We start from the raw sequence: 7,121 nt of genomic DNA, 5'->3' as shown, positions 1-7,121 counted from the left end.
GTACCTCTCGTCCGCCAAGTACTGAAAAAACTGCTAAGGGCAAACCTGTATGTCAAACTGTCAAAATGCGATTTCCACCAATCATGGCTAGACTACCTAGGCTACCGAGTATCAAACGAGGGGATAGAAATGGACCCAGCCAAGGTCCAATCAGTTCTACAATGGCAGCCCCTCGCACCCGCAGACAACTGCAAAGCTTCCTAGGTGTCAGCCTCAGCATTTCTGCTTCAGCTGCCATAAGAAACGGGAGGGGATTAGTTGGAGCAAAGAGGGGGGGAAGGTAGTAGGAGGGGTTCGAAAGAAACGAAACTAAATCTCAAAAGGGGACGGCTGACCAACTGTCCACATTCCTGAGGAATGACGCTGCCAGACGTGTTGCCACCTGACCTTTAGAAGACCTTTGGATTGGCTGTTGATTTATGAACATGGGGGGGGAGAAGCTTAGTAGATGCATTTCGCGCGTTTTGCTCACTTCCAGCTTCACCTGGGTTGTTAATCTTTTCATATTCAGTAAAAGTACCAAATTCTTTAAAAATGCTTGAGTTTGGGTTTTCCTTTCCTGGATACTGAAGGAAGCATACCTGACATTAAGCTGGAAGTCCACACCAGTCATCCCGGACAAAAACCGAGGGGACTGTAAATCCAAAATATGTCAGATCGAGGGAGTGATGGAGAAGAGAAGCTGGGGGCAGCCAGTTCAACCGCCCTCCAGTCGGAGAAGGAGACTGTAGAATGGTTGGAAAGACTCCGTTTGGAGACGGAGGAGGCTAGATGGTCGAAGGGAGTGGGGAGACTGCCTGACTGGGGAGAGGAACCCTGGGGAGTGACAACTTCCAGACCCCGAAAAAAGGAGGCAGTGTGGATGCAAGAAACAAAAGAACGCCTCATGATAGACCAAGCCTTGCAGCTTATCCGTGATGTAGAAGAAAGCAGAAGAAACCGTGAGTCTTTTGGAATTCCTGGGGAGAAAGGGGGGGCAAGCCCCAGGGGGGAGCCAGAAGAAACAGCCTGTGGGGGAGAGGAAGAGCTTGAGGAGGGAACATCCCAGGCTTCGGCAGCTCGAGGGAGAGATGCAGCCGGCCAGAGAACCCCAGCCTTGCAGGCCCCCCCCCCGCAGACGTAAAAAGCCAAAAATCCCCCCCCTTCCTGGGAAGTTTGATGGGAATCCAAAGACCCTGGGATTTTTCCTGACCCAAGTGTGGAACCACATGCAGGACTGGGGGGAGGACTACGAAACAGAAGCGGCTAAAGTCAGAAGCGTCGCGAATGCCCTAGAGGGAGTAGCTGCTGAGTGGATGGTGGTTCTCCACAATAATACCTCCCCCCTGCTGAGAGATTACAACCAGTTCATGAGGGCCCTTAGAAGGCGTTTTGAAGACCATTTAGCTGAACGAAAGGCCAGACTCAGAATGAAGAGCATTCAGCAGGGCCGGAGGCCGGTGGCAGAGTATATCCAAGAGTTTCGTGAACTGGCACCCTATATGACAGGCTGGTCAGAAATGGCGCTTTTGGAGAGTTTCAAGGATGGCTTGAATGAAGAGATATATCGAGACTGCAGGAGCATGGGGGTCCCCGATGATTTGGATAGATGGTACATAGTAGCTGAGGATGTGGAGATCGAGCTGAAACGGAGCGAACTACGAGGAAGGCGGATGGGGGACCAGTCATCCTCTTTCTACCGTAAGGGGCCACCCAAGATGACTGGCGGGAAGACCGAATCCAAACCCAAGTCAAAGCCCTTCACCTGTTTCAAATGCGGGAAGGAGGGTCACCGGGCAGCCGAATGCTTCTCCAAACCACCGCCAAAAGCCACCGGGGCCGGCCAAAAGAAAGGCGATAAAATACCCGCCAAAATCCGCGGCACCGCCCTGAAAGGAGAAGTCGTTGAGTTCACTCCCCGGAACCAGTGTGAGTTGGGAACTCCGACCAACGATGACGACAGCGAGACGGACTCCGACTCCGACACCGACGAAAGGGTGAGTCACACGGAAGAACCCTTACTCATCCCCGTAGAAATAAGGGTGCCCTCCACAGGGACTCACGCGCAATTGTTAGCCCTGTTGGACTCGGGGTGCACTAGGTGCATCATTAGCCCCAAAGTAGTGGAGGAAATGGGACTGAGACTAAAAACTTTAAAGAGACCCATTGCATTTTGTCAATTAGATGGGTCGATTGCAGGAGGGGGCCCAGCTAGTTTTATGACCGAACCCCTTGAACTGCAGTTGGGGAATCATGTAGAGAAGCTCAGCTTTATTGTAGCACCTGGCATGGAAAGACCCCTCATTCTAGGACTGCCTTGGCTTCGCAAATGGAATCCACGAGTAAATTGGAAGACGGGGGTCCTGCGCATCCGTACGGCAGAACCAACTCCGGAAAAGGAAGCCCCCCCCCAAGGGACGACATAAAGCCAGAAAGGGTGGCAGTAGCTATTACCCATATTGAGGGAGAAGAAAAAATTCCAAAACAATATTGGGACCTCAAGGAAGTGTTTAGCGAAAAAGCATCAGATGCCCTGCCTCCCCACAGGGCCACTGACTGCACCATTGAAATACTCCCTGGGGTGAAGCTTCCCAAACCAAAAATTTACCCCATGACACCTCGAGAATTGGGGGAATTGCGAAAGTTTATCGACAAAAACTTAGAGCGGGGATTCATCGAACGACCCAAACCAAAGGTGGCGGCGCCAGTAATGTTCCGCGAAAAGAAAGATGGATCCTTCAGATTAGTCGTTGATTATAGAAACATGAACGCCATTTGCGTAGAAAATGTCTATCCCCTCCCACTCATGAAGGACATGTTAGCCCATTTAGGGAAGGGGAAAATTTTTTACCAAACTTGATTTAAGAGAGGCATACTACCGAGTGAGAATAAAAGAGGGAGATGAATGGAAGACAGCATTTAATTGCCCACTGGGATGTTTCCAGTTTAAAGTACTCCCTTTTGGACTACAGGGAGCCCCGGCTGTATTCATGCAGTTGATCAATGAAGTGCTGCACGAGCACCTATATAAGGGGGTGTTGGTCTATTTGGACGATATTCTAATTTATTCTGACAACATGGCCGACCATGTAAGACTGGTTCGAGCGGTCTTGAATAAACTCAGAGCAGCTGAACTCTATGCCAAACTTTCTAAATGTGAATTCCACCAAGACAAAATCGACTACCTTGGATATCGTATATCTCATGAGGGAATAGAGATGGACCCAGAAAAGGTCCGGGCAGTGATGGAATGGGCCGCACCACGCACCCGTAAACAGTTACAGATTTTCTTAGGGTTCGCCAATTTTTATAGACAATTTATCCCCTCTTTCGCGAAAATCACGCTGCCAATTACAAACTTGCTAAAAACCAAGGGAGAAGTAAAGCCCAAACCCTCGAAACCACTAGAATGGACTATGGACTGTCAAGCTGCTTTCGAAAACCTGAAACGACTGTTTGCAGCTGAACCTGTGCTCAAACACCCCGACATGGAACAACCTTTTGTAGTACAAGCTGATGCTAGCGACGTCGCTGTAGGAGCAATACTCTTGCAAAAGAATGAAAATGGGCTATTACAACCCTGTGCTTACACGTCCGGTAAACTATCAGACACGGAAAGGAGATGGGCCATATGGGAGAAAGAAGTGTTTGCAGTTAGATGGGCGCTATTAACATGGAGACAATTTTTAGAAGGGGCAAAACACCCTTTTGAGGTGTGGACTGATCATAAGAATCTAGAAGCATTAAAAACACCACGCAAACTATCACCAAAACAGGCGCGCTGGGCCCAACACTTCAAGCGTTTCAATTTCACTTTACGTTACCTTCCTGGGGGAAAAAATTTCATGGCGGACGCACTTTCCAGATTGCCGCAGTACAACAGCATAAAAAAGGAAGTGGTTCAACCAATGATCCCCTTGACGCAATTGGCAACACCTGTCATTACCAGAGCGCAGAGTAAAACCGAAACAGAACTCTCTGGGGATTTGCTCGAAAAATTACGAGAAGCGCTAAAAACTGGCGAGTGGTTTAAGGCCCACTCGAATGAATGCACACTTCGCGATGGACTACCTTGGGTTGGATCGAAATTGTACGTTCCAGCCACATTAAGAACAACCGTATTGAAATATGCTCATGATGCCAAGGCCGCAGGACACTTTGCGTTTGTCAAGACTCTACATCTTGTTAAGAGACAATTTTGGTGGCCTGCGCTTAAAAAGGACATAGAGGCATATGTGGCTAGCTGTCCAGTATGTGCCTCGGCTAAAAGACCTCCAGGAAAATCCCCTGGATTACTGCAAAGTGTGGCTAGACCGAACGCCCCTTGGAAAGAAATATCTATGGACTTTATCGTGGACTTACCAGACAGTGAAGGCTGCACTGTTATTTGGGTAGTAACTGATTTGTTTTCCAAACAAGTACATTTCATCCCTTGCTCAAAGATCCCTTCAGCAAAAACCCTCGCAAAACTGTTTATTCGGCAGATTTACCGACTACATGGATCTCCGAAAAGAATAATTTCTGACAGGGGTGTGCAATTTACTTCTAGTTTCTGGAAGGAGTTTTTGAAATTGATAGGCTCCACACAGGGGTTAAGTTCCAGTCACCACCCTCAGACAAATGGGGCCTGTGAAAGAACCAATGGGGTGCTCGAACAATACCTTAGGTGTTACGTAAATTACCAGCAAGACAATTGGGTAGACTTGTTGCCATTTGCAGAAGTAGCATATAACAATTCTGTACACAGTAGCACCGGATTCACCCCTTTTAAGGTCGCATCGGGCCAGGATTTTGTACCCATTCCCGAGCTACCACAAGATGATCCCCAAAATCCCTCCTTGATGGATTGGATTGAACAATTAAAGAGCACCTGGGCAGTGACTCGGAAGGCATTAGATGAAGCTCACCGGGCTCATAAGGCGCAAGCCGATAAGATCTACAACCCTGCGCCTACAACTCCTGCAGACTCACTGACACAGAGAGGCGATGGGCGGCATGGGAGAAGGAAGCGTTCGCAGTAAGATGGGTGTTATTGACCTGGTGGCACCTACTAGAGGGAGGCCAGAAACCGTTTGAAGTCTGGACTGATCATAAAAACCTGGAGGCCCTAAAAACCCCACGGAAACTGTCGCCCAGGCAAGTCCGGTGGGCTCAATACTTCAATCATTTCAATTTTGAGCTTAAGCACATCCCAGGAGGGAGGAATTTCCTGGCTGACGCCCTCTCCCGGATGCCCCAATACAACAGTGAGTGGGAGCAGGTAGTGAATGCCATCATCCCCTCCATCCAAGCAGCGGCTCAAGTGATCACCAGACGGCAACAACGTGACCGGCAGGGCCAACTTGCAAGTGACTTAACTGCAAAATTAAAAAATGAAACACTGACAGACCCCTGGTTCCGAGACAATCAACATCTCTTGACAAAAAGAGATGACCTAGCATGGAAGGGGACAAAGCTCTATGTCCCACAGACTTTACGCACCCTGATTTTCAAGAGGAGTCACGACGTTAAACCAGCGGGATACTTCAGGTTCCTAAAGACTCTGCACCTAGTACGAAGGCAGTTCTGGTGGCCCCACATGAGAAAGGATATAGACAGTTATGTAAAAAGCTGCACCATTTGTGCCACGATGAAGACAAGACCAGGGTGCCCGCCTGGACTGTTGCAACCAGTAGCTGAGCCGACAAGACCATGGGAGGAGATTGCGATGGACTTCATAGTAGACCTACCGAGGAGCAGTGGGAATACAGTGATCTGGACTGTAATAGACTTATTCTCCAAACAGGCACACTTCATTCCTTGTAGCGGACTGCCCTCAGCCCGCCAGTTATCCAAACTGTTCCTGAAACACATCTACCACCTGCATGGAGTCCCCAGGAGAATCATCTCCGACCGAGGGGTCCAGTTCACCGCAAAGTTCTGGAGAGAGTTCCTACGATCCATAGGGTCATCCCAAGGGCTCAGCTCAGCATTTCACCCGAGCACCAATGGGGGGGCAGAAAGACTGAACGCTATGATAGAACAGTATTTAAGATGCTACGTCGACTACCAGCAGTCCAATTGGGCAGACCTCCTATCTTTTGCGGAGGTCGCATATAATAATGCTGTCCACAGCAGCACGGGGCTAACCCCGTTCAAAGTAGTGAGTGGCATGGATTTTGTTCCCATGCCAGAATACCCGAGGGAGCCCCCTTCCTCAGTCAGTTTGACCGACTGGATGGCAATGTTGAGACAAACTTGGGAAAATGTTAAGAGGGCGCTGGCAAAGGCGGCTCAATCTTATAAGGAACAAGCAGACAAGCACCGAACTCCCCAAAGACCATTTCAGTTGGGAGAGAAAGTCTACCTTTCCACCAAGTACTTGAGACTTAGACTCCTGAGCAAGAAATTAGGCCCAAAATTTATAGGACCGTTCCCTATAGTAAAAATAATCAACCCCGTTACAGTACAACTGCAGTTGCCACGGCTCTTGGGGAAGATTCACCCCGTTTTTCACAGTAGCCTTCTGAAACCTGTAGTGGGGTCTACTTTAAGGCCGATGCCATGTAAACCCCCTGGACCCCTGGTTGTTGGGGGCCAAACTCACTACAAAGTGCAGCGAATTCTTGACTCAAGATGGCACAGGGGCGCCTCCAGTACTTAATTAAATGGAAGGACTACCCGTTGTCAGAGGCTTCCTGGGTGAAGAGCTCAAACATCCAAGCTGACCGCCTTATAGCAAAATTCCATGCAGACCACCCAGGAAAGCCAGGGGGGGGTTCGCAGCAAAGAAGGGGACAATGATACTTATCTTGTTGTGTTTCTCCTATGGGGCAGGTTACGTCGGAGAAGTGAAGGGAGAGGGGCCGGATGTCAGCGTTCCAAATTATGATCTCCTTCAGCGCTGACATGAATGAATGAAAGAGGGAGAAGCTTTGCTTTAATGCTGAGATGAACTTTTACCTAGTTCCCTGCTCTTCAGTAGATAGCGTTCCCTGTGTGACAGAGGGAGGGGGGAAATTCCTGTGAAAAGAAAGTGCTTGGGATGATGGCCAATGAGACATTGGGGTTGAGGAACGGAAAGGGAGGGGTTTGGAAGGAGGTGCCAGTCTTGGCTACACACAGAGTTCAGGGATGTCGTTCTCCTATTCTTAAATTAAAAA

This window comes from Pituophis catenifer, unplaced genomic scaffold (genome assembly GCF_029215685.1).
Source record: "Pituophis catenifer annectens isolate HBS135680 unplaced genomic scaffold, rPitCat1.0.hap2 SCAF_1, whole genome shotgun sequence".
Lineage (NCBI taxonomy): Eukaryota > Metazoa > Chordata > Lepidosauria > Squamata > Colubridae > Pituophis > Pituophis catenifer.
The sequence above is the reverse complement of the archived record's forward strand: the minus strand, read 5'-3'. Positions refer to the sequence as shown.